Raw genomic sequence first — 27,687 nt, forward strand, 5'->3', positions numbered from 1 at the left:
AAGCCAGATGTCTTGGTACATGTGGGTACCAATGACATAGGAGGGAGGTTCTGGAAACCAAGTTTAGGATTTTAGGGAGAAAACTGAAATGCAAAACTTCCAGGGTAGCAGTCTTTATGTATTTATTTTATTTATTTTAAATCTTTTCTATACCATTGTTAAGCTAGATGCCGTCACAACGGTTCACAATAAGGCACATAACTTCATGTTGCATAAAATGTCTTAAATTATATCAACTAAACAGGTGCCATCAAAATATTGTAACATAGTTTCATAATAAATATTAATTGGTGGGTGTGATAAGTCATGTCCAATTCTATCTTTATCAGTTCTGAGATAAATTCATATTTAAATCTAGTCCTTTGTTGTTGAAAGAAAAATAAAATACACACAACTGAGAAGGAAGGTGTGTGTGTGTGTGGGAGTTCTACTGACCGCATCCTACATTTCCCTGGATTCTACTCTCCATTCTCTTTGTGGTATGCCTGCTTAAATAGCCATGTTTTTAAACTGTTTCTGAATGTTTTGATGTTTCTTTGCAATCTGATTTCTAAAGGCATGGTGTTCCATATTATAGGTCCTGCTAGGGATGGGGCCCTATCCCTTACTTGAGTTAGTCTGGCTGTTTTAACTGAGGGAATAGTTAGCAGTGCTTTGTTTGCTGATCTCAGGTTTCTGTGGGGGACGTGTACGTGAAGGGCTATGTTCAGCCGTTCTGCTTTTTCGTCATGTATTGTATTGTTTTCTTGTATTATATTCTTGGTCACTGGGTAACCAGTGTAGTTCAATTAGGGTATCGGTTATATGGTCTCTTTTACTTTTACCAGTTAGAACTCTTGCAGCTGTGTTTTGTAATATCTGTAGTGGTCTTTTTGTGGTGTATGGTAAACCCAGTAGAAGGGCATTACAGTAGTCAGTACTAGCAAAAATTAAGGCTTGTAATACTGATCGCAAGTCGGTTGGCGTTAGTAGTGGTTTTAGTCTTCTAAGAGTCATAAGTTTGGCGTATCCTTCCCTTACTTTTAGAGATTTATGTTGTTTCATACTTAGTTTCATATCGATTATCACTCCAAGGTTTTGTACTTTCTTTGGTTGTCATTGAGTGTGATTGGGTTTTGAATGATCGCTATGTTTTTTTCGTTCTAGATGTAAGAATTCTGTTTTCTCTATATTAATAACTAATTCCATTTGGTTTGGAAGTTGTTTTATTATATCTAGATACATGTTGGCTATGTTTAATGTTTTCTCAATTGTGTCATCAATTGGAAGTATTAATTGAATATCATTAGCGTATATGTAGTGTGAGATGCCTAAACCAGCTAGCAGGTGACATAAAGGCAGCATGTATATGTTGAATAGTGTGGCAGATAGGGCTGATCCCTGCAGAACTCCTGTTTCTCAGAAATGCTCCAGAGCATGGTCCCCAGAGGCAGGTCCCCAGAGGCAGGCAGAGGTCCAGAGTCCCAAAGTGTGAATGAGACGATGGGCAGGGAAAAGGGTTTTAGGTTTGTTAGGAACTGGGCATCATTTTGGGGAAAGGAGGCCTAACACAGGAATAACATGACATATTTCAAATATCTTGCATTTTTCTGCTGCTGACACCAGTATATTAAAATGAGCAAATACATGCTAATCAGCTCATTACTAGCCTAAAGTATGCAAATTCAAAAATATGGCTTGCCTCAAAAATCACAAGCCACATTATTTAATGTGAAGCTAGCTACAACTCATGTCTCAATATTCCCAGACCCTATCTTAAAGGGGTCACTTGGCCCCATGGTAAGCCTCCAACATCGTGATGCTCCGATGTCCATTCAGAGGCCCTGTGTGTTCTCTATTCAGCCACCAGATCATCACCTACCGCTTCTGCCCAGTGGGACTCTAACCACCTCCCCCACCCACACATACACACACTGCTGACATCATTCAGGGCGCTGGGCACAAGTATGGAGTGCATCTTTAAATCTGGTCATCTACTCGCTGTTTCTTTCTCTGGATCATTTATGAATGTGCTAAATAGCACAGATCCCAGTACAGACCCCTGCCTGGAGCATGCACTAATGACCTTTCTCTATTTGGAAAACTGATCATTTAGTACTACCCTCTGTTTCCTGTCTTTTATCCAGTTACCAATCCAGTTATATCAGACATGCAATGAACTATTTGTTGCACTCCGCGGCCGGTCCTGCTCACCTCACCCATCCTTCCACAAGCTCCGGACTTACCTCCTCTGCCGTCCCTGGCTCCCCAGCTCACTGTCTCCGATGCCGGCCTCACAGCGGAGCTCCCGTAGGGGCTCCGCATCTTCCTGCTCTTTGGCCCCGCCCCTAGGCACACGCGGTCGACGTCGCCCTACTTAAAGGGCCATGCGTGGGAAACCCGAACCCGGCGCTCCCTGATGACATCACGCTACCCAGCTGTATAAGGCAAGGCCCGTTCCCCTGAACGGTATCTTGGCAATCGGGTCGTACACTCCGGTGTGTCTAGTTTGCTTTCCAGCATCTCCTGTTCCAGTGTCTCTGTTCCAGTGTCTTCTGTTCCAGCGTCTCCTGTGTCTCCTATTCCAGCGTCTCCTGTTCCTTTGTCTCTCCATCCTTGGTAGTACCCTCCGGACTGATCTCACGGTACTGACCTTTGCTTATTCCTGACTATTCTCGATTGCTGCCTGGACCTGACCTCTGCCTGTTCTCCGACTACTCTTGATTGTTGCCTGGAACTGACCTCTGCCTGACTACAGACTACTCTTGATCCCTGCCTGGAACCGACCTCTGCCTGACCTGACTACTTCTGGATTGACTACAAGGTACTGACCCCTGCTTCGGCTGATCATTCTGGACTGATACTCTGGCCTTGATTCTCGCTATACACTCGGACTCCCTGTTCTGGCCTCCTGTGACCTCTGGATATTCTGCTCTGAACCTTGACCATGCACCCTTGTTCGTGGTGGGCACGCCCCTGTGCGTCCTCTCGAGGAGATCCTGCGAGGCCCACCTAAGCCCAGGTGGCCCGGGTAACCAAGGGCTCAACCTGAGGGAACCCCGGGTTGCTATTGGTGAAGCTCCAGCTAGCCTCTGTCTCCTCCTGGGCTCCACCTCCTGGTGCAGGTGCTCTCCGGGTCCGACCGGAGGACGGTACCAATCCTGCACCAGGCCAAGGGTCCACTCCCTGCACAACACTGTTATGCTCATACTTCTAATAAATAGTGAATTTTGCTCCACTGACTTTTCATTTACTGCCTTAGGGACCATAACTTGAACATAATAGCGTGTACAAGGTGTCTGACTCCACTTTCTACACTGAGGATGATTGCCAACTGTTACTAATTTTAAACAAATTAGGAGACTATACACCCAGAGAATGTACAGATGAAACTGGCATTCTTTTGCTTGTGGAATCTTGGTACAAAATCTGGCAGTGTGCTTTCCCTCTGCTCTTTACTGACTATTGCTCCTTGTCCTGTGTGGCCGTCTGTCTGCTCCACAGCTCCAGCTGCCAGCACTCAGTTTCCCCTGCTACAGTCCACTCTAGCGGTCAGTCACCCTGGATCACCAGACGCATTTGTCTGACTACTGATTTCAAAGCTCCGGTTGCCAGAACTCACTTTCCTCACCACAGCACCCTCATGCATTTAGTCTCAAAACTATTGCAACATGGGGCGGGGAGGATGATCATAGACAGACAGAGACGAGCCGGGCCATTGCCTGGTAAATTTATTGAAGAGATATGAGCCTTCACAACCATTATGTTCATCTAGAAAAAATGTATTTGCTATTCCTTCATTTCGAGAAATTAGAATACAAGAAACACATCAAACAAGCCTTCACAGCTGTGGAATTTTATGGAATGCTTTCCTAGAAAATATGTTATGAGTAGGCCTGGCAGTTGACGCTGAACTTCAGCTGGCATTGGATTTTATTTATATTCTGGCAGATTCTGGACTTCATTTAATTGTTTTTGTATCATATGTATTATTTATATTAGTTTTTGTTTTGTGATTGTATTGCTGTTTTACAATTATGATTCTGTTTATTGGAATGCATATTGAACATTTTTTTTGAATTTGCAGAATAAAAGTGAATGAAATAAAATAAGAACATTGAAAAAAGTAGACATTTTCAGTAAAGATGGATCTGTGGGAGTAGAAGATTTTAGGACTCAGCCATGAAACAGAGTTTGTCAAGAATCCACAAGTAATGTCTACATCACTAAAATTACTGTCACAGCTTAGCAGTAACTGGCACCATGATTGGTCATGTCAACAGAAAAACCTGAGCTAACCCAGATAGCAGAGTTGCTTATCTGTAACAGGTGTTCTCCTAGGACAGCAGGATGTTAGTCCTCACACATGGGTGACATCATCAGATGGAGCCCGGTACGGAAAACTTATGTCAAAGTTTCTAGAACTCCGCTTTCTCCTAGGACAAGCAGGATGGTAGTCCTCACACATGAATGAATCCCTAGCTACAGGTTGCTCCCCAACCAGCACCAACCAAGTGCCAACTGGCACAACAACTGCAGTGCTGTTGGTAACAGAGGGGAAAACAGCCTGAACCCAAACAATGGGCCCTAGGTAGGGAGAGTTGGGTTCTACACCTCAAACAGGTTCCGGAGGACAGACTGGATGAACCTATTATCATGTTGGCCATCCCTATCCAGACAGTGGTGAGATGTGAATGTGTGGAGAGAACTCCACGTTGCAGCTTTGCAGATCTTCTCCATGGGAACTTCTTGCAAAAGGGCCACCGATGTTGCCATAGCTCTGACAGAATGAGCATTGACATAACACCCAAAATGCAGTCCTGCCTGGGCATAACAAAAGGAGATGCAATCTGCAAGCCAACTGGATAGTGTCTGGCAACAGCAACTCCCAATCTATTCCCATCAAAAGAAATGAAAAGTTGGTGGACTGTCTATCGGCTTCTGTCCGCTCCAGGTAAAAGGCTGGCTCTCTTGCAATCCAAACTGTGCAGTGCTTGTTTGCCTTGGTGTGAATGGGACCTGGGAAAGAATGTTGGCAGGACAATTGACTGATTAAGATGGAAATCCATCACCACCTTAGGCAGGAATTTAGGGTGCGTACATAGGACCACCCTGTCATGATAAAATTTAGCATAAGGTGGATAAGACACTAAGGCCTGGAGCTTGCTGTCCCTGATCACTCTAAAGTGATCACTAAAAATTTGACCTTCCAGGTCAGATACTGCGGGTCATGGGTGTGTAATGGTTCAAAAGGAGCTTTCATCAGCTGAGCTAGCACCACAGTGAGGTCCCAAGACCCAGCGGGAGGCCTTACCGGAGGCTTCAACTGAAGCAGGTCCCACATGAACCGTACAACTATAGGCTGTACAGAGATGGGCGCACCATCTACACCTTGGAGGTCTGCGCCAATTGCACTGAAATGAACTCTAATGGAGTTGTTTTTTAGGCCAGCCCTTGATAGGTGCAGAAGGTAATTAAGCAGTTTTTGTGTGGGGCAAGAGAAAGGATCTAGGGCCTTTTGCTCACACCACACAGAAAACCTCCTCCACTTCTATCTGTAGGACTTTCCAGTGGAAGGAAAACTAGAAGCTACCAGGACCTGAGACACATCTTCAGGCAAATCAAGCAGCTGCAAAATCAGCCTTTCAACATCCAGGCTATGAGCGACAGGGCCTGGAGGTTGGGATGCCGTAGCCTGCCCTGATCCTGTGTGATGAGATCTGGGGAAGTCCCCAGACTGATCAGTTTCTGGAAGGACAATTCCTGAAGGAATGGAAACCAGACTTATCTCAGCCAATGAGGGGCTATGAGGATCATAGTTCCTCAGTCCTCTTGATGCTTTAGGAGAGTCTTCGTCACCAGAGGAATTGGAGGATACAGGTACAGAAGTCCCTTGCCCCAATGGTGAGCAAAGGTGTCCAAGGCTGGTTCGCCATCTGACCTGTGCAGGAAACAAAACTGAGTCATCTTCCTGTTGCAGGGGGATGCAAACAGATCTATGTTTGGGCCTCTCCAGAGGTGGAAGATCTGATTCGCTATCCCCTGATCCAGCGACCACTCATGGGGGTCTGAAGGCTTGACTCAGTCTGTTCGCTATCACGGTCTCTATTCTGGCCAGATACATGGCTCGGAGCACCATCCTGTGGGACAGTGCCCAGGACCAGATCTGGACAGCTTCATGACACAGGAAGTATGATCTTGTGCCTCCCTGCTTGTTAACACATTGCTACTTGGTTGTCTGTCTGAATCAGGATGATTTTGTTGGACAGCCAATCTCTGAAAGCCCATAGAGCATACCTGATCACCTAGAGCTCCAGGAAGTTGATTCGATATTGTGCTTCCTGGGCGGACCAGAGGCCCTGGGTACGGAGCCCATCTACATGAGCACCCCACCCCAGGTTAGACGCATCTGTGGTAAGGACAATTTGGGTAGGGGGAGTTTGGAAGGATATTCCTTGCTCCAAATTTGAGAGAACCCACCACCAGGACAAGGAGTCTCAAAGAGATGGAGTTATGTAGATGTGAGCCTGGAGGTCCTGCATGGCCTATCGCCACTGTGACCTCAAGGTCCACTGGAATCTGCACATGTGAAAACATGCCAAGGGAGTAACATGGATGTTTGTGGCCATGTGACCCAATAGCCTCAACATGTGCCGAGCTGATACCTGCTGGCTCTGTTGAATCACCTCCACTATGTGTTATAGGATGTGGATCCTTGGGACAAGGGGAAGTTGGTACTACCTGTTGGGAGGAGCCCCACAGATCTCCACCGTTAGCAGGCGAGGCTAATGGGAAGCCTGAGATCCCGTTGTCGCTTCACCACTACCAGCCCATGTTCCCCTCAGATTGAGCCCTTCGGTACCAGGGCCGGCTGGACTTACGTGGGGCCTCAGGAGCCAGAGTCTGGGTGCAGGTGTAGCTCTTAGCAGGCAAGGATGAGTAGAAGCAGGAGCTGGTAAGGCGAGGCAGATGACATGCCAGGAGTTTGGGTCTAAGCTGAGGTCTTGGCTGGCAGCGTGTCTCGGAGGTCAGATACAAGCAGAGGTCTTGGCAGGCAGCAAATCTCGGAGGTCAGGTACAAGCAGAGGTCTAGCCGGTCAAAAGCAAAATACAGGAACGGGACTATCAGGAACACAAGCAGGAGCCGAGTAGCCAAGGCTTGCAGGAAAGCCTTGCCTTAAATAGTCCCGGGTCAAGAGGGAGGGGCCCTAGCACCTCCCATAGTGATTCCCTTAAATGATGTCAGAGACTGCATGCGCCTAGGAGCACGGGGCACCCCTGCGGGATCGGGCACCATCGCATCCAAGCTGAGAAGGAGCAGCAGCATCGGAGGCCTGGCATAGGCCCTGCACGGAGGGAGTTCGCAGCTGGGAAGGAGTAGCAGCATCAGAGGCCTGGCGGGGTTCCTGCATGGAAGGAACATGCAGTCGGGAAGGAGCAACAATGTTGGAGGCCTGGCAGAGGCCCTGCACGGAAGGAGCGAATGGCCAGGATGAAGCAGCTGCCCCAGAGGCCTGCAGGAGCCTGGAGCGGAGAGAGCATGGTGACTGCGGCACCCCGTGGCCATGAGACTTCCGGGGCTAGCAAGTGGCGGGCAGCTGCGGCGATAGGTGGAGGGAGCAAGCTGCTGCCTACAGCGGCCGGTTCACATAACACTATGGACACCAAGGTGAGCGCCCTGGAGCGCAGCAGAAAGGCTTTTACCTGAACCGTGTCTAACAGGATTCCTATGAAGTCCATTTGAGGTGACGGGCTGAGATGAGACTTCGGGTAATTGATGATGAACCCTAGTGACTCCAACACCCGGATGATCAAGCATAAGGACTGTTCTGCCCCTGCCTGAGAGGCACACTTGACCAGCCAATCATCCAGAGAGGGGGAAAACATGCACTCCCAGTCTGTGGAGGTGCACTCCTACCACTGCCAGGCATTTTGTAAAGACACGTGGGGCCGATGCTAGCCCGAACGGCAACACTCTGTGCTGGACGTGCTGTTTTCCTACCACAAATGGGAGATACTTCCTTTGACCTGGAAAGATCTCGATGTGGGTAAACGCATCCTTTAAATTGAGGGAGCATAACCAGTCCCCTTTTTGGAGGAAGGGAATCAGGGTGCCCAGGGAAACCATCTTGAACTTTTCTTTTCTTAGAAACTTGTTCAATGCTCTCAGGTCTAGGATGGGAGGGAGTACTTATGTTCTCTTTGGAATCAGGAAGTACCTGGAGTAGAATCCCTACCCTCTTTGCTCTGGTGGTACGAGCTCGACCGCTCTGGCCATTAAGAGGGAGGATACCTCCATTCATAGTACCTCTTAAAATGCTATGGGCCTTCAAAATGGGCACGGAGGGCAATTTGGCAGGACACCCAATAGATTCAATCAGTACCCTTGACAGACAATGGACAGAACCCACTGGTTCAAGGTCACACTGGGCCACTGATTTGCAAAGAACCGTAGCCTGCCCCCGACCCGTCCTAGGATTTGGCTGGGACGCCGGTTGGGACTTGGGAGTTCACTGCTGCCTGGGACAGTCGCGAGAGCTTACCCTCTGAGAATGGGAATGAGGGGCCGGAGGATACTACTTCCTCTGGTGGTAGAAAGATCTCCTCTGACCCAGCCTCACAGACCTCCTGGCTGAGGAGGGCAGGTCAGAAGTGCTGGCGGAGAGATGCTGGAGGGTCTCATGATGATCCTGCAACTGGGCCACCGCGTCCCTCACCTTATCTCTGAAGAGATTCTCTCCTGTGCACAACAGGTCAGCGAGTCTTTCCTGTACCTTTGTTGGAGATCCGAGGTCCACAGCCATGCCATTCTGCGGGCATCGTTTCCCACTGCAGAGATTTTCACTGCTGTTTCAAAAACATCGTAGGTAGTGCGCACCTCGTGTTTTCCACACTCCAGGCCGTGATGCAGGTGTCTTGCTGCTGTTGAGGCAGCCACTCAGCCGCCTCCTGCACCTGCTTCCAGAGGTTGCAAGAATATTGTCTCATATAGAGCTGGTAGGAGGCAATGCGGGCAATGAGCATCACCCCTTGAAAGACTTTCCTCCCAAGAGCCTCTAGCACCCTCTGATCCTTCCCCGGGGGCGCTGAGGCATGGATAGGAGAGTGCTTGGCCTTCTTGAGAGTGGATTCGACTACCACCGATTAGTGTGCCTGCTGACGCCTTTCGAATCTGGTAGCCTGTTGGATTAGGTAAACCCCATCCGCTTTCCTATTCACAGTAGCAACCATGAGGGAATGTTCCCAAATCCTCAACATCAACTCCTTAAAGATCTCATGTACTAGGACTGCCATGATCTCTTTAGCAGCCCCCACAAACTGGAGGATTTCCAGTATCTTGTACCTGGCATCCTCCTCCATCATCAACTGAAATGCGATGGCTTCCACCATCACCCTTACAGACCCTGCAAAAGTCAGATCCTCAGGCAGAGACCTCCTTCATTCGTCTGGAGGAGACGGTTCTGAGGAGGATTTTGCAATGTCCTCCCCCAGGAATCATAAGGGGCCTCATCCTCACTGAAATCCACAGGGGATGGGGCCCTGGGTGCTCGGCCTTCGTCCAGAGGCCTAGGCATCATTGGCACTGGTGCTGGCCCTGGCAAAGCTGGACAGGGGGGCCACATGATGCAGTGTCACTGCCAACCTCGATGGAGATTCCTCCTCAGAGGAACCGTGATGAGCACCGCATCGGTCGAGGGAAGCATCGGTGCCCTGCTGGGCATCAATGGCTTCCCGAGAACCGGCACCAGCTGGGTCGGTAACATACCAATGAGCACATTGAGACACTCCAGTAATGGTTCCAGCAGGGAGAGGCAGGCACCGATACCTTCGGTGCTACTGGCTCGATGCCCCGCAGTGCCCAATCGACTGCCAGCTGGACTTTGTGCTCCAACTCCTCCTCGAACGTTGTTAATGCCAGAATGGACTGGGAGGCAGGAGGGATGGCAAGATGTTCCTCAGATCCCCAAGGTGGATCAGTGACTAACACCAGGACCAATGGAGACCGTCGCAGATCTCTGGCATCAATGGAGGATAGGCACTCCTCACCACGGGGTCGCTTCAGGGGCATCATGGCAAGCACCGGCGACTCGAGCCTGGCATCATGCATCGAAGGCAACTGGTGATGATGCTTCCTCGGCTCCTCTCGGTGGTCAGCCCGGTCTTTCCCTGGTGCTGAGGTCGAAGATGATGAACCTGATGTCCTTGTCCTGGAAGAGAGTGACAGGAGCCAGTCCCCAGTGCCCCTATCTGCTGACGGTATTAACAGAGCGGACAGCCCCACTGATGTCGATGGCTTGGTGTCCATCGGTGCATCTCCATGGTCCTTCGGCGTCGATACCACCGATGCCAATGTCGATGACTCGGATTTTCTTGCCCTGAAAAGCTTCTCCATCTTGTCAAGGCAAGTGTGATGTCTCTTTGGGTTCATTTGGTCACACAGGCAGCACCTCTGGACATCATGTGATGCCTCCAGGCAGTGGATACACACGCTGTGCGGGTCCATGATGGAAATAGTCATTGGGCACTGATGGCATCAATGAAAACTCGACAAGGCCATGAAGGCATGAACTGAAAGGGTGAAACAGAAAAACGGAGGTGGCAGGTGGCCGATACCGGCAGGCACTGAGGCACTGGGGATGGAAGCGAAAGAAACCTTATTGAACCGCTGAGAAACCTGGCTAGGACTCAAGAGGGAACCGGAGAGGGATTCACACCAAAAAAGAAAAACCCCGAAAATAACCAGGAAAAACTGTTTTCCAAACACTTTCTATAAAAAAAGGAGCACGAGCTCAGTAATCGCGCGGCGAAAGCTCCATGGAAAAAAAGAGACCGAAGAGGGACCCCATGTGGATGCGTGGTAGAGGGCATGCTGTATGCCTAGTCAAAGATCTAGAAACTTTGACATAGGTTTTCCATGCCGGGCTCCAACCGATGATGTCACCCATGTGTGAGCACTACCATCCTGCTTGTCCTAGGAGAAATAGAGATTTAGTTATCCTTTCACTCTAAAGAGGTGGCTCCTCTAGAGTGAGTATAACCTACACTCCCTGTCTTCCATAGGAACCTGCAGCCTCTTAGGGGGTGGACCCTAGGTGTTCTCCCTTTGGTTGGTTGCACTTACACATACAGTACAGGTGCACTTCAAACAACCTTTTCTACCTACCTTTCAAATTGATTGCTACTGTTTTACTTGGTATATTTTAACTTAATTTTAACTTATTGTATGATTTTGATTTTGTTAACCTGAATTGTAACTTTTATTATTGTGTGTGCTCTTATGTTTTACATTATATTGTATATCGCTTTGATAAGAAATGCGATCAATTAAAAGTAAAAAACTAACACATGGTACATTTCAGTTCAGTCCAACCATCTTGTTTATTTTCTTGACAAACACACAACTACCTGAACTGCCAGTGCACTATGAGGTGGTAAATTAATCCTGGTACCCTTCATTACCCAACCCAGGCATTCTGCTCTCATTTGCTGAGGTTCACCATCAGTAGACTAATGCATATCCTGATACTCACTGCAGGATGGTTTACTGCAAGCTGCCAAATAAAAAGGAATCTAGTTGAATTTTCTGGCATAGCCTCCCTGGTGCTCACAAATGCTCTACAAGGAGCTGGATCCACTCGGCCTGCATACTGATACTCTCCTTCTAGTCTGCAAGCTCTCGCCCAACATTGCAGCATGCTCAAAACAAAACCTAAACTATTAGTAATTCCCACATGGGGGTGCTGGAATGAACCATCTCAGTAAGTAATCATGGGCTACATGAGGTTAACGCATATTGGCAGGACAATGTAGGGAAGCGTCCATTACTGCTGCCTGTACTGCACATGTTCTGTGGTGGGTCAGAGCAAGCCTGTTACAACGAATTACAGACTTTTCTATAATCCAGTCCAGGCTTTCTACAGAGCTGTCAGTAGTTTGCAAGGCTGCCTGCAAATAAAACAAAACAAAAATACCAGTTCTCAGAGTCTAACACAAAGAAACAGCAGTGTATGCTCAATTTCAATCAGATGGAAAATATCCCCTCATTAGAACAAGAGTGAAGGTGCTGCTGGAATCTTGAAAAGAGATGAAGAGACAGAGGGATTACAATACACCCTCCCCTGCCCCTCCATCCGCTGGTGAGTGTGCCTACGGTTCCAAGAGAGAAGCTGGGGGCCTGCCATACTCTAAACCCTATGAAAAACCTCTAGAGGGCACATCTGCTAAGAAGTAGCCTAGTGGTTAGAGCAACAGGCTGAGAACCAAGGCTCAAATCCTGCAGATGCTCTCTGTGGCCTTGGGCAAGTCACTTAACCCTCCATTGCTTCAGGTACAAATTTAAGAGTGAATTTTCAAAGGAGTTACATGTGTAAAAGTAGTATATAGCACAGCAATTTTGAAAAGTCTATTTATGTGCATAAAACCTTTTGAAAATTCAGCCCTATAGAGTGACTTTTCAAAGCCGTGGCCTGCATAAAAGAAGGAATTTTGAAAATTGCATTGAAAATCATCTCAGATTCTTCTTGGGAGGATAGGAAAATAGCTGCATTATCTGAATTTAATCCGCTCTGAAGTGGCCGACCAGTCATGCAGATTAAATTAAAAGGCAGCAGTATGGATGCAAGTCACAGCCCTGGCGGTTTTCTTCCCTGGGATTGTCTAAGGGCAGAGAGAGTTAAAGGAATGGCCAGAAGGCCAGGGAAACAGCGTTAAGGATTGCTAAGCAGGCTGCAATCAGAGCCCTGTCAGCATGAAATCTTCCCCGGCGCGTCCAGCCCCAGGCGCACACGCAGACAGAGGCTGCACCCAGAGCAAGTGACCTCTGTCCATGATATAGCAATGCTCTTTGTGCTTTTGAAAGCTGAAGGCGAATCTGCTATTGTGCCCAAAGTTCTGCTGCTGTTTCTCTGCCGTCGAGGACTGTTTAAATAAACCTTGCCTTGAACTGCTTGGCATTGCGGCAGAGCTGTCCTGCCACTTCACCCACCCTAGCCTCCCCTAGGGAAGGAAGCTGCCAAGCTATGGCCTGAGCTGTATGTATTCTGTGGTGAGGCAATGTTTGCCCATATTGTATCTGTGCTGAAGATGAATGGATGATTTAATTTTTCCAGTGAGGTTAATCCAGCACCTTTCACAAGCACCAGGTTCTCTAGAAAAGCCTTGTTAACAAAATGAAATGATACAAACCACTCAGCTGTATGTTAAACAGCAGTTGCTGTCAATGAGCCACACAATAAGCATAATGAAAGAATTTTAAAATCTTGGGTCAAACAATCAGGGGAAGTCCACATTGTTTGTGGATAGCGTCACAACCGTCACATGCTTTCACAGATATTTACAAAATGATTGTTATGTTTCTTCACCCCCCACAGAGTTTTCTATATTTCTTTCTTAGAATTTGTCACCTTTTAGTTCAGAGCATTGATCTTCTCATTCCTCTCTAGTCCGAGCCTGCCATGTTTAAGTCCTATACTGGCACAGAGAATCCACAATATCCCTAGGCTTCTCGCCTCTTTTTTTTTTTTTTTTTTTTTTTGCTGTTTAGCCAATAGGAACTCATCTTCCATAATGCAAGAGGAGATAGATGTATGGTTACCAACTGGGCAAACCTGAGGAGTACACTGATAGCCATAATTAAACTGGATCTTTGAATTCTGTTCTTAAGTGGTTTTCTACTAACTTCTCAGCAACATGGGAAGAAAGAATAGTGGATTACTCTCAGGGGAACTGCTAGGCATTGTCTCATTGAGCCACTGTCTCAAATACCACAGGCAAGCTCCAAGCACTGAGAGAGCTGTCAAAGAACATGTAATACTTGAAGAGGCCTCCTCTATCCCCATTCTTAAGTCTCTGGAAGGGGATCTCCCCCTTGCTCCCTGAGCCCTAAATCTGATAAGCATCCAGCAACACCTCTGGTATTAATTATCCCACTCTATGTAAAAGCGAGTTTGTTTGGGTGCTGTTTGCCAGCACCACTTGCCTGTGCACATGTGCTGACAGTCTGCACGTGCCGCTGTGCACCAAATGCAGTTTGCCAGCCAACCGGAGCCACACCGAGGTTGCCGGGTGTTTCCCCACAGTATCGACCGCAGACAAGTGGCATGGCTGATGGGAGGCCCTGGCTCAGCCAGCTGTAGATGAAGAGCTGCCAGTGGCCCTCAGCAGCGCAGCTGCCTGGGAGCCCTGGCCGGCAGTAGAAGGGAACAGTGCAGCTGGTGGGGATGTAGCGCAGCTGTCGAGCATCAGCATGCCTGGTAGAGACCTCGGATCCCACCAGCGAAGGGTGCATGCAGCTTGTGAATCTGAGAGAACTGAAGTAGAGGCTCACAACAAAAGAAAAAACATGAATGTACGGGAAGTTAAGAAACAGAGCAAGGAACAATGGAGAGTGCAAGGGGGAGGGGAAGAGTGAGTCTCTCCACTCACACTCCCTACCCCCTCCCCATGCACTCCTCATGCACTCACCCACCTGCCATCTGCCAACAGTGCCCTTACTTGCCACTATGCTGCAGGAGAGGATGTAGAAGATATTAGAGGCGCTATTCAGTGTCTTTAGTGGCAGAGAGCTCTGGAAAAAGGGTTCATAAGGGAGAGGAAGGGAACTGAACAGGAGACTGCGTTTATACCCCTCCCTCTAAGTTTCTGATCTGTTAATGACCGGCTTTTCCACTTGTCCAGAGATGAAGAAAGAACTCCTTTTATGTTGCACTGAAAAGTGACCAAAATTGAAGAGGTGCAGAGAAGCTACTGATGTAAATGATTGCATCTGATGCTGATTTTCTGTGAAACGTGCACAGGGTTTGCTGCCCGTGTTGCTCAAGATGTTACAACACTTTAGGTTCAAATTTATTTCATTCCCTGTTGATCAATTGCGACAAACCCTCCAAATCCTGCCAATGACTTGTTGACCAAAGTCTACCTTTTAGCAACCGAGATGATTTCCCATAGGACGTCACCTTATTGTGAGCTCTCCCTGACTTCTCCCTTTGCCTTGCCTTTCAAAGGTAATTGTCAGGGGAGTGGGGGAGACCTATAAAGAGGAGAGAGACATTTAAAAACCCAAGATTAGTTTTAAAAATGTCCTCCTGCCAACCCCACTTGCTAGGATTTACTTGAGAGCTGTAACAAAAGCACAGGATCCATACATTCATACTCCATTGATTTCAAAAAAACCCAACAGCTGTCATTCATCTCCTTCTCACTTCGGTAAATCCAGACTGCCTGTGTATCACAGACTTGGTTTAAGGATTACGGTATTCCTATGCTTAACCAATGCGGCCCATCTAATTTTTCATACATCTTCAAATCTAGAAAAGGTTGTTGGGGGGGGGGGGGGGTTGCTAGCTTTGTTCTTTAAGAAACCTTTGAATTTCATAAAACAAGAGATATTAATGCCAGTACAATATGAAATGTTGTGTCTAAAATCAGATTCTGTGAATATCTGTCTCACCTATTGCCCCCGGGATTAATTTCATACAATTCCTCACCTATTATCGAAGCATTACTTAACCTAGACATAGATTTAACTAAAACAATAATTTTAGGAGATTTTAATTTGCACATTGATGCTCATTCGCTATCTCATGCCGCGTAGGTATTTCTTGATACATTTTCCTCATGTAGCTGGCAATAGATTATTTCAAATCCCACCCACAGGAGAGGCCAAGCCCTTGTCTTCGTCTTCGTGAACGGTCTTAGTTTCATTCTCACAGATACTAATGTTTCAGTCAAGGATCTCCCATGGAGTGATCATTTCTTGGTATCAATTTCTTTAGCTCTTCTTATCAAAGGTTCTATACTAGTACATGACCATGGGACAATCATGAAGCATGATTTTATTAATCCTCAAGATCTTGCAGCTGAAATTACACCTTTACTGGAAAACTGAAAAAACTGAAAAAAAAAACTGAAAAAAAGAAACAGTGACCTAAACGCTTTAAGTAACTCTAGACCTGTTTCAAACTTACCTATGCTCGCAAAATTAATTGAAAAAGCAGTACAAAAACAATTAGCTGAACATCTATACGACAATAACATACTCTACCCATCACAACATGGCTTCAGAAAACACTATAGTACCGAAACATTACTAATCTCTTTAACAGATAACATACTACGTGGATTTGATAGTGGAAAACACTACATCTTGATACTACTAGATCTGTCCGCAGCATTTGACACAGTAAACCATAACATACTATTAAAAAGACTGGAAGAAATAGGACTACAAAAGAAAACAATTGAATGGTTCACATCCTATCTTTCAAACAGATCGTACCAGGTACAGATAAAAAACACAATATCAGACAAGATCGACCTAAAAACAGGAGTCCCCCAGAGCTCAGCACTCTCAGCGACTCTATTTAACATTTACATGCTCCCCCTCTGCCACCTACTGGCAGGACTAAGTATCATACACTACATATATGCTGACGACATTCAACTAATTCTACCAGTCGAGGAATCTATTGAGAAAACACTACACTTTGCAATGTTGTACCTAGACATAATAAAACAACTATTAAACCAAATGGAACTAGTAATTAACATAGAAAAAACAGAATTCATACACCATGAACGAAAAAACATTGTAAAAATTCAGAATCCTATCAAACTTAAAAATGATAAAACAGTAGAGTTAACTGATAAAGCTAGAAACCTAGGAGTAATTATAGACACTAAACTCAGCCTTAAGCAACACATATCAATAAAAGTAAGAGAAGGCTATGCCAAACTAATGGTACTTAGAAGACTAAAACCCCTGTTAACTCAAGAACCCCTGTTAACTACAAGCACTAATATTTGCTAGCACGGACTAATGTAACACACTTTTCCTAGGATTACCATATACCACAATCAGACCACTGCAAATACTACAGAACTCAGCTGCCAGAATACTTACTGGAAAAGGCAGGAGAGATCATATCACCCAAACACTTGCGGATTTACATTGGCTCCCAATAGAACAAAGAGTGAAATTTAAAACACTATGCACAATTCATAAACTAATAAATGATGAAAATGCTGACTGCCCTACGATTACATGTCCCTCAAAGGAATCTCAGGTCAGCCAATAAAGCACTGCTAACCATACCCTCAGTCAAAACAGCAAAGTTGACCCAAGTTAGAGAGAGAGCACTATCTTTGGCAGGACCATTATTATGGAACACATTACCACTTGAACTAAGACTAATGAAAGAATTAAAACTCTTCAAGAAAAGCCTAAAAACTTGGCTTTTCAAAAAAGCATTTCACATTGAGAGCGTTAAATAACAACAACAAATAAATCCAGCTGAAAGTCATATATAAAAAGTAGAATTATTTTATTATTTTAATCATAATTAAATATTAAATGAAAACAGTATACACATATATGATTATCCTGACAATCATATAAATGGTAACCTCTTCCCACTTCTCATTTAGAGTATATTATTGATCTATGTAACTGTAAATATTGGCACACTATGGATAACCTAGAAACCAAACATATTTCGTGCCTAAATGTAAACCGTTGTGATGGTACATTACTAAACGACCATATAGAAAAGTTTTTAAATAAATAAATAAAAACAATAATCTTGTTTTCCCTAATGAACTGCTACTTACTTGGGACAATGCCTTGATATCTACAATAGATAAGCTTACACCAGTAAGGGATTTAAGATTGTGCTGCCCACAGGCACTGTTGGTGCTACCGCCCCCGCCCCCCTTCCCAGACAAGTGACAAAAGAGCAGAAGGTCTAAGGCATAACCTTTGCTCCAGGTTCACCTCCTCCCCTCAAGTCCCTGAATGTCAGAAAGATTGACGGCTGGATTAAGAGCAGAGTGTCTTTTCTTTGCTCCTTGTGTGCTCTTGTGTCACCCCTCTCCTCCTGTTCCCTGCACAGGACAGGAGGGGAGAGACAAGGCAGAATAGAGTAGAACAGTGTTTCTTTGCTCTGTCCTTTCCAGCCTCACCCCTCCCTTCCCATTCTCTGCACTGGGAGGGGAGGGGAGGGCTGGAGCAGGAAGCAGAAGACTGTTTTCTGCTGGGGGAGATTAAGCACAGATGGTAGATAGCACATTTTCAAATGGCCCGCTGCCCCCCCTTCCCCCCATGTTTTTGCTACCCTAGGCACAGGCCTAGTGTGCTTATTGGCAAATCCAGGCCTGGCTTACACCCATGAAAGAGTTTAAAAAGAAAAGATCAAACAATGGCCCTTGGTTCACGAATTCTCTTCAACACAAAAAGTGTGAAGTTAGAAGGATCCAATAGACATGGCGTCGACATCAGATCGCACTCAATAAATCTAATTACCAGCTAAGACTCACAAAAAACTAATGTGATATTATAGAAGCAAAAAAAAAATCATATGTCTATTCAAAATTAGCTGCCTCTTTCAATAATCCCAGAGAACGCTATCATTCCATTAACTAGATCATTAAACCCACTTCATGTCCCCTGATCATGCCAACTCCTACTCCAAGTAGGAATATAGCTGAGACCTTTGCAATACATTTCACAGAAAACCTAATATCAGGAGTTCAATTCAGACTTCTGATAATTACAATCTGATGATTTCTCCCCAGATAATATAAACTCGGAAGAGTTCAACACCATCTCTGAGTCAGACGTACTTCAAATCATTGATAAAATGAACTCCTCATCCTGGCCACTCATCCTCTGCTCGACAACACTATTGAAACTGATCAAAGTAGAAACAGTTGGTTTCATAGTAAAATTCATTAACTTATCTTTGACACATGGTTTTCTTCCTGAACCCTTAAAACAAACTTCCATCCTGCTTATCCTTAAGAAAACAAGCATAGACCCGACATCCTTGACCAAGTATCATCCATTGCCTTATCTTACTAAAATTCTTGAAGCTGCTGTATTAAACCAACTTACAGCTTTTATCGATTCAAATGACGTCCTTGATCAATATCAATTCGGTTTTCAGAAACATCATAGTAGCAAAACACTTCTTTTGTCCAACTTTGACACACTGAGAAAAGGTTTTGACCATGGAGTTACATTTGTTCTAGTACTTCTAGACATCTCCATGGCATTTGATAATATCGACCATACAATACTTCTGTCAAGGTTAAAGTCCCTAGGAGTGTCATGTCTTGTGTTATCTTGGTTCACTTCCTACCTCTCTAATAGATTCCAACAGATCAGAGTGGGCTCATGTAAATCATCCTGGATGCCTCTTAGCTCTGGTGTATCCCAAAGCTCCACACTGTCAGCAGCCTTATTTGTATTGATTTAACTCCATTGTGCCACCTATTATTAAGCCTTGGGGTACACTATAAGATATTTGCTGATGATATCCAGTTCTTTTTCCCGGCAAACCCTCTTGCTGGCTTAATCAGAATAAATTGGCATTAAATATGAAAAAAAACTGGTTATGATCTTATCTCGCTTCCTAGTATCATACATTCTAAAGAATAAGAGCATAAGAACATGCCATATTGGGTCAGACCAAGGATCCATCAAGCCCAGCATCCTGTTTCCAACAGTGGCCAATCCAGGTCATAAGAACTTGGCAAGTACCCAAAAACTAAGTCTATTCCATGTTACTGTTACCAGTAATAGCAGTGGCTATTTTCTAAGTCAACTTAATTAATCGCAGGTAATGGACGTCTCCTCCAAGAACTTATCCAATCCTTTTTTAAACACAGCTATACTAACTGCACTAACCACATCCTCTGGCAACAAATTCCAGAGTTTAATTGTGCGTTGAGTGAAACAGAACTTTCTCTAATTAGTTTTAAATGCGCCACATGCTAACTTCATAGAGTGCCCCCTAGTCTTTCTATTATCTGAAAGAGTAAATAACTGATTCACATCTAGCCGTTCTAGACCCCTCATGTTTTTAAACAACTCTACCATATCCCCCCTCAGCCGTCTCTTCTCCAAGCTGAAAAGTCCTAACCTCTTTAGTCTTTCCTCATAGGGGAGCTGTTCCATTCCCCTTATCATTTTGGTCGCCATTCTCTGTACCTTCTCCATCGCAATTATATCTTTTAAAAACCACAATATTGCCATATCAACAAGCATTCATAATCTCTGCGTACTTATTGACCCATCACTTTCTATGATTGACCATATCAAAGCGGTTACTCAAGCATCTTTACATACATTTAGATTATTACGACACCTGAAGCCATTGCTTGACTTTAATGACTTCCAGACTGTTTTGCAATCTCTCCTATTCTCAGGTATTGATTACTGTAACTCCCTTTTGATTGGTCTCCCTGCATATGTCCAAATCATCCCCTCCAAATCATCCAAAACTGTGCTGTACACCAGCTACCAGGAAATGCGATCTGTGAGCATATTAGCCCTACTCTGCAATCCCTTCACTGGCTTCCAATACCTTATCGTGTACAATATAAATTGATAACTATCATTCACTCACTCATCAATAATATTCATTTCCCCTGGATCTCAGCTATCTTGACAATCCACACACCTGTTAGGTCATTGAGATCTGCAAGCCAGACTCTTATGGACATTCCCTCATTTAAGTCAGTGCACCTTGATGAAACTATATAGCTTGCTTTCTGATTAGCTGGTCCTCTCCTCTGGAACTTGATACCAAAAGAATTAAGAAATATCAAGGAGCCTAAATTTTTTCTAAAAACTTACCTGTTCCAGAAAGCATACGAGAGCTAAACAGCCAGGATACCCCTATGTCCCTATATCTGTTATTCTCCTTATTGTTTTACGATTCTCTTCGATATGATTTATGTTTTTAGTATTAACTGTTTGTTTCTATTTGAACTGTGAATGTTTTTAATGTATCCCGCCCTGAACACAGGAAGGGCGGGTAACAAATGTTTTAAAATAAATAAAATAAATACATGTCCAGAATTAAAACAAAATCTGCAAATTTTAGAAATTTTTTATGCCTTTCATCTAACTAAGGGTATTTTACATCAGTTTGTAGAATATTATGCCAAGTGATATTTCTCTGGGGTTTTGATGTCACCAAGTGCAGGGAATTTTTGACAACTTTGGGCCTCAAATCATTTGAGGAACATCACTTACAGCATCTGAATCATCCTATTAGTGTAGACGAGATTAGGGTGGGAATCCAGGCAGCAAAGCCTTTAAAGTCTCCAGGTCCAGATGGTTTTACTGCAAAATTTTATAAAATTTTAGTAGATGATGTTCCTCCATTACTCAGTAATACTTTTACGGCTTTGGTGGATAGTGGACAATTTCCAGCTGATATGAATAAGGCAGTTATTATTGTGCTCCCTAAACAGGGGAAAGATCCTACTTTGGTTGCATCCTACCACCCTATCTCTTTGCTAAATTTTGATCAGAAATTGTTGGCAAACATTTTGGCGGAAAGATTGGCGTTAATTGTGTCTGATTATATTGGGGTAGGCCAAGTAGGGTTTGTGCAGGGGCGGTACGGCACAGTTAATGTCCATAGCTGTCATTTCCCTTTGTACTACAAGTAATTTGCCTTTTCTAGTGGTCAGCTTTGATGTGGACAAGGCGTTGATAGAGTGGAATGGCAATCTTTATTTATGGTGCTCCAATATATGGGGTTGGATTTTTCTTTTCCAGGAGATAATTTTACTGTATACTAATCCTGTAGCAGCTATTGCAGTTAATGGGGAGTTGTCTTCTGCGTTTGCCATGCACTGAGGTACAAGGCAAGGCTGCCCCCTTTCACTTTTGTTATTTTTGTTAGGGATGTGAATCGTTTTTTGACGATTTAAAATATCGTCCGATATATTTTAAATCGTCAAAAACCGTTAGGGCCACGATACAATACCAATTCCCTCGATTTATCGTCAAAAAATCGTAAATCGGGGGAAGGGGAGGGCAGGAAAACCGGCACATTAAAACCCCCTAAAACCCACCCCCGACCCTTTAAATTAAATCCCCCACCCTCCTGAACCCCCCCCCAAATGCCTTAAATTACCCTGGGGTCCAGCAGCGGTCCGTAGCTAAATCGGGGGAAGGGGGAGGGCAGGAAAACCGGCACACTAAAACCCCCTAAAACCCACCCCCGACCCTTTAAATTAAATCCCCCACCCTCCCGAACCCCCCCAAATGCCTTAAATTACCCTGGGGTAGAGCGGCGGTCCGAAACGGCCTCCTGCTATTGAATCGCGTCGTCTTCAGCCGGCGCCATTTTGCAAAATGGCCGCCGCAAAATGGCGGCGGCCATAGACCAACACGATTTGACTGCTGGAGGTCGTTCCGGACCCCCGCTGGACTTTTGGCAAGTCTTGTGGGGGTCAGGAGGCCCCCCCAAGCTGGCCAAAAGTTCCTGGGGGTCCAGCGGGGGTCCATGAGCGATTTCCTGCCGCGAATCGTTTTCCGTACGGATAATGGCGCTGGCCATACGCGTATGGCCGGCGCCATTTTCCGTACGGAAAATGGCGCCGGCAGGAGATCAACTGCAGGAGGTCGTTCAGCGGGGGTCAGGAACCCTCGCTGAACGACCTCCTGCAGTCGATCTCCAGCCGGCGCCATTTTCCGTACGGAAAATGGCGCCAGCCATACGCGTATGGCCGGCGCCATTATCCGTACGGAAAACGATTCGCGGCAGGAAATCGCCCACGGACCCCCGCTGGACCCCCAGGAACTTTTGGCCAGCTTGGGGGGCCTCCTGACCCCCACAAGACTTGCCAAAAGTCCAGCAGGGGTCCGGAACGACCTCCAGCAGTCGAATCGTGTTGGTCTATGGCCGCCGCCATTTTGCGGCGGCCATTTTGCAAAATGGCGCCGGCTGAAGACGACGCGATTCAATAGCAGGAGGCCGTTTCGGACCGCCGCTCTACCCCAGGGTAATTTAAGGCATTTGGGGGGGGGGGGGGATTTAATTTAAAGGGTCGGGGGTGGGTTTTAGGGGGTTTTAGTGTGCCGGTTTTCCTGCCCTCCCCCTTCCCCCGATTTAGCTACGGACCGCCGCTGGACCCCAGGGTAATTTAAAGCATTTGGGGGGGGGGTTCGGGAGGGTGGGGGATTTTATTTAAAGGGTCGGGGGTGGGTTTTAGGGGGTTTTAGTGTGCCGGCTCACAATTTTAACGATTTTCACGATACTTTACACACCCAAACGGCAACAATACGATTCCCTCCCCCTCCCAGCCGAAATCGATCATTAAGACGATCGAGGACCCGATTCACATCTCTAATTTTTGTTATCTCTGGAACCGTTATTGTTGGCCATCCAGAATTCTGTGGGGATTCAGGGATTATCAATAGGTTCCACTATTTTTAAATATGCCACCTTTGCGGATGATCTTTTGGCTTTCTTATGTAAACCGAAGTCCTCTCTTTCACAGATTCTGCAGCTTTTCCAGGTCTTTGGGTAATTCTCTGGTTTTAAATTAAATATAAACAAATCTGAAGCTATGGCTTATCCGAATACACTTCGGGAGCATTGGGTGGATGTTTTTCCTTTGAAATGGGCAGAAGGATTTTTTCGGTATCTAGGAATCTTTGTCCCCCCTGAATTTGGACCACCTATATACACTTAGGGCCGTGCGCATGTTATAAAATCCGGGGTCAGGGCGCGCAAGGGGCTGCACACTTGTGCACCTTGCGCGCACCAAGCCCTAGGGGAGCCCCAATTGCTTTCCCCATTCCCTCCGAGGCCACTCCGAAATCGGTGCGGCCTCGGAGGGAACTTTCCTTCCACCTCCCCCCACCTTCCCCTCCCTTTCCTTATCTAAACCACCCCCTAGCCCTATCTAAATCCCCCCCTACCTTTGTTTTATTATTTACACCTGCCTCTGGGCAGGCGTAGGTTGCACACGCCGGCCAATTGCTGGCACACGATCCCCGGGCCCAGCGGCAGTGGCAAGACCTCTGGCCACACCCATTCCCCGCCCATTTTTTCAAGCCCCAGGACATACACATGACCCGGGGCTTGCGTGCGTCACCGAGCCTATGGAAAATAGGCTCAGCACGCGCAGGAGGGGTTTTGAAAGGGTTACGCGCGTAACCCTTTTAAAATCCGCCCCTTAATTTTCTCCTTTGCTGATTCTCATTAAGGATAAATTCAGGTTGTGGCATACTCTGCCACTATCCTTTGGAGGTCTGGTAAATCTTTTTAAGATGATTTTATTCCCTAAGTGGCATTATGTTTTGCAGATGCTGCTGCTTCATTTATTTATTTATTTATTTATTTATTTATTTATTTAAAAGCTTTTCTATACCGTCGCTCAGTGGTGTACCATCACAACGGTTTACATATAGGCACAAAATAGGTTTGGTCGGTTTCTAAGTTATCCATAGAGTGCCAATATTATGCGGTTACATAGATCAATAATATAATCTAAACGATAAGTGGATTGTGGTTACTCATATGTGAATACTGTTTTAATTTAATATTTAATAATTAATAATGACTAAAATAATAATATAAGTTCAGTTTTTTACAGGTGACATTCGGCTGAATATTTTGATGAGTGGGAAAAAAAACTCGAGTTGCTTTAACTAGATTGAAAACCCCTTGGTCACGAGGGGGCATGGGCCTTCTTGATATGGGAGGATATAACTTGGCATGTCTTTTAAGGTTAGTGAGGGATTGGTTATATGGGGGCTCTCTTTTTACTGCTCTAGATAGAGATAAGTTGGTTGTTCATAATCTCGATTTGCACTATGTTTTACATGTTTCCTCTAGCCGCCTTCCTTCTTCTCTTGTTTTTAATTTGCTGGTCTCTCCTCTTAGATGGGCATGGAAGACCTTGATGAGAAGATTGCAGCTGTCAACTTCTTGCACACCTTTTTTTACCCATAAAGGGGAACTTAGATTTTCAGCCTGGTTCACAATCCAAATACTTTTCCTTTTGGTTTGAGCGGGGTATTTCTCAGATACAGAAGGAATGGGAGACATGTGAATGGGTCACTGTTCTCTTGGAGAGATGGCGCCTAACCTGTAAATCTCTTCTTTCCAGTTTTGGAGGGGTGAAGCAAGTATCTGCTAATAGTTATTTACAGGAAATGCAGTTTAAGTTTCTTCATAGAGCGTTTTTCTCTCAAATATTAGCTTTTAAAGCTCAGCTTGCATCTACAGATATATGTTCAAAGTGTTCTTCAAGGAGTTCTTTTGCTCATGCTTTTTGGTATTGCTCTATCATTTCTCAGTTGTGGCAGAAGATTCTTACTTGTATTAATACTTTGATACGTGTTCTCCTCCCCATGATAACAGAGCTCATTTTGTTTCAAGTGGATCTCTTTAAATATGTACAGAAGGATGGTGAGAGGACTCTGGTCAGGAAATTTCTGGTGCAAGGTAAACGTTCTATTTTGTTGGTTTGGAAGGAGTCCAATGGAGAAACACCATTCATAATATGATGGTAATGAAATGTAAAGCAGCTCATTCTTCTTCTCTTGTCAAGACGAAGTTCCTAAAAATTTGGGATTTATACTTGCACAGTCTTTCTAGTAGAGCTCAGAGTTATGTTTTGAATTCCTTATAGGGTGTTTATTAATTGAGGTTATGCATGTACTGATTTGCCCATTTGATAGAGGTCGGGATGGGCGGGGGAGGGGGAATCTGGTAGGTTGGAATTTTGAAGGGCCTGAAGGGACATGCCCTATTGTGCTCTGTAAGGGCTTGATGTACTAGAGTATGACATCAAGCCTGTTAGTCTTTATTGTGGGCATGGGTGGTTGTGAAATTGTATTTTACTCTTTTTGATTTGTATATGGAACTTTTATGGTGTTAATAAAAACATTTCAATAAAGTATTATATTTGCTTCTTTTGCACTTTCTTATATGCAGCTGTCTTACATTTGTGTCCTATCATCTGTTACCTTAGAATGCTGTGTATTTTCAGGAAGAACAAACATGACACTGAAATCTTACACCTTGCTGGCAATGCATGTAGTAGTTAACACAGCTGTATACAGGATTTTAAATGTGATAAATAACAGCTACCTGGTCTTAATAGACAGTATATGTATCCTCATCATTATGATAATATGATACTTTCATAACTGTTTTAAGAAACATTTAAGAGAATACAAACTGTTTCTGTAATGTGGTGCATTGCATGCATGGAAAATATCCTGAATTCCTCCCTGGTGGCCTTCCAGCACCCCCCCTTCCATCATAACATTGCTTGATTTTCAGCAGCTTTCTGATAGGCCTAGCAGCAGCCGAGGAGTGGCCTAATGATTAGAGCAGCGGGCTGAGAACTGGGAAGGCAGGGTTCAAATCTTGCTTCACCCACTTATGATCCTTGATACCTTCAACAAGTCACTTCTCCCTCCATTGCCAGGGATGGAGTTGGTCTGCTGTTGTTGAGCTTAGGCACTGATTCAGTACTGGTGCCATTTTGCCATTCTCCCAGCCTGGCAAACCTCCAAGCTTTGCACCATGCTGGCTCCCTCCACTCGCTACTGGACTTCGGCTCCAGCAGCAATCCTCACAGCGCAATGAGCATCTGCACTAAGTCTGCACTCACAGGCTTCTTGCCCCTGCACAGTAGCCCAGAGGAGATGGGGGGTTTGTGAATGCAGGCTCAGTCCCCATGAGGATAGCCACTGGAGCCAATATCTAGGGAGGGGGCAGTGATAGTGCCAGCGAAGGGAGCACTTTCAGAGGTCCAGGGCAGGATGGCAGAGCGGGGAAGGGCAGGACAATTGCTGACCCCCCCAAAATTTTGCTGTCCTGGGCAAAGGTCTGTCCAGGTACTAAGCTGCTTTGAGGATTTACTGTGCAGTAAACAGCACTTAATATATGGTAAACGTCTCGATGTAGAGATTCTATGTGGTATTTCAAATACCGTGCATTATCTCCCCCTTAAAAAAATGCTGTAACAGGATATCCAAATAAAATTATTTGCATGCAAATTATCTCGTTACTAGTAAATATCATGCAAATAAAATAACATGCTTTACATCAAAATTAAGGCATGTTATTATATGTCACAATACTCCTGTGATCTTCTCAAAGGACGCAGCAAGCATAATCTCCCCTCCCCCTCCCAGTCAATTTAAAATCAGTTGGGGTGTCACTAAAGCCAGCTGGGCCATTTTGAAAATGGCCACCAGACTGATTGGAGCTGAGGGGGTGCTCATGGATCAACTGGACCACCAGGGACTTCAAGGTAAACAACAGGCGAGTCAGCTGGGCCTGTGGAGGGGGTGCAGAGGTCTGGGGCATGACATGGACTCTTGAAAGTTTATTATTTCTTATGACTAGTTTAGCTACCTCAAGGGCGGGCAGTCTATGTAGACGGGACAGCCCCTTTAAGGAAGATGGCAGCCATGGGATGTGGGGCCATCATCACATGTTCTTCACTAAGGGAGGCTAAGCTGCAGTATCTTTTCCAGTGGTATTTTTCCATCAGGGACTGTAAGCCCTCTGGGGCAGTGAAATAACTACTACCTGAATTTGCAAGCTGCCTTGAACTTGGATTTGGAAAGGTGATTAATTAAATCTAAAATCCAAATCTAGTGGACACCTCTTGCCTATGCAACCTCTTCCTCCTCTCCTCAACCCCCATACTTTCCTCCTTTTTCATGCTGCTGCCTCCCCTCACCTTCCAGCACTTGAGGTAGGAGAAGTGACTCCATCTACATAATTTGCCAACACATTTGAAATTGGTCACAGGAAAAGCATTTGCCCTTCCTGCTTACAGCCAATCTTACAAGCTGAGCCTGTGTATGACATTCAGACATGGAAAGTTTCTGCCTAAAAAAAAATTATCCCTAGCTCATCTGGGATCAATATCCTTTAA

At 45.3% G+C, this 27,687-nt stretch overlaps 1 long non-coding RNA gene across 1 annotated transcript in view; it reads right to left on the reverse strand.

Moving 5' to 3' along the window:
• Positions 1 to 27,687, reverse strand: part of LOC115095428 — a 306,111-nt gene that overhangs the window by 278,137 nt on the left and 287 nt on the right. The window lies entirely within an intron of this gene.

This window comes from Rhinatrema bivittatum, chromosome 7 (genome assembly GCF_901001135.1).
Source record: "Rhinatrema bivittatum chromosome 7, aRhiBiv1.1, whole genome shotgun sequence".
NCBI lineage: Eukaryota > Metazoa > Chordata > Amphibia > Gymnophiona > Rhinatrematidae > Rhinatrema > Rhinatrema bivittatum.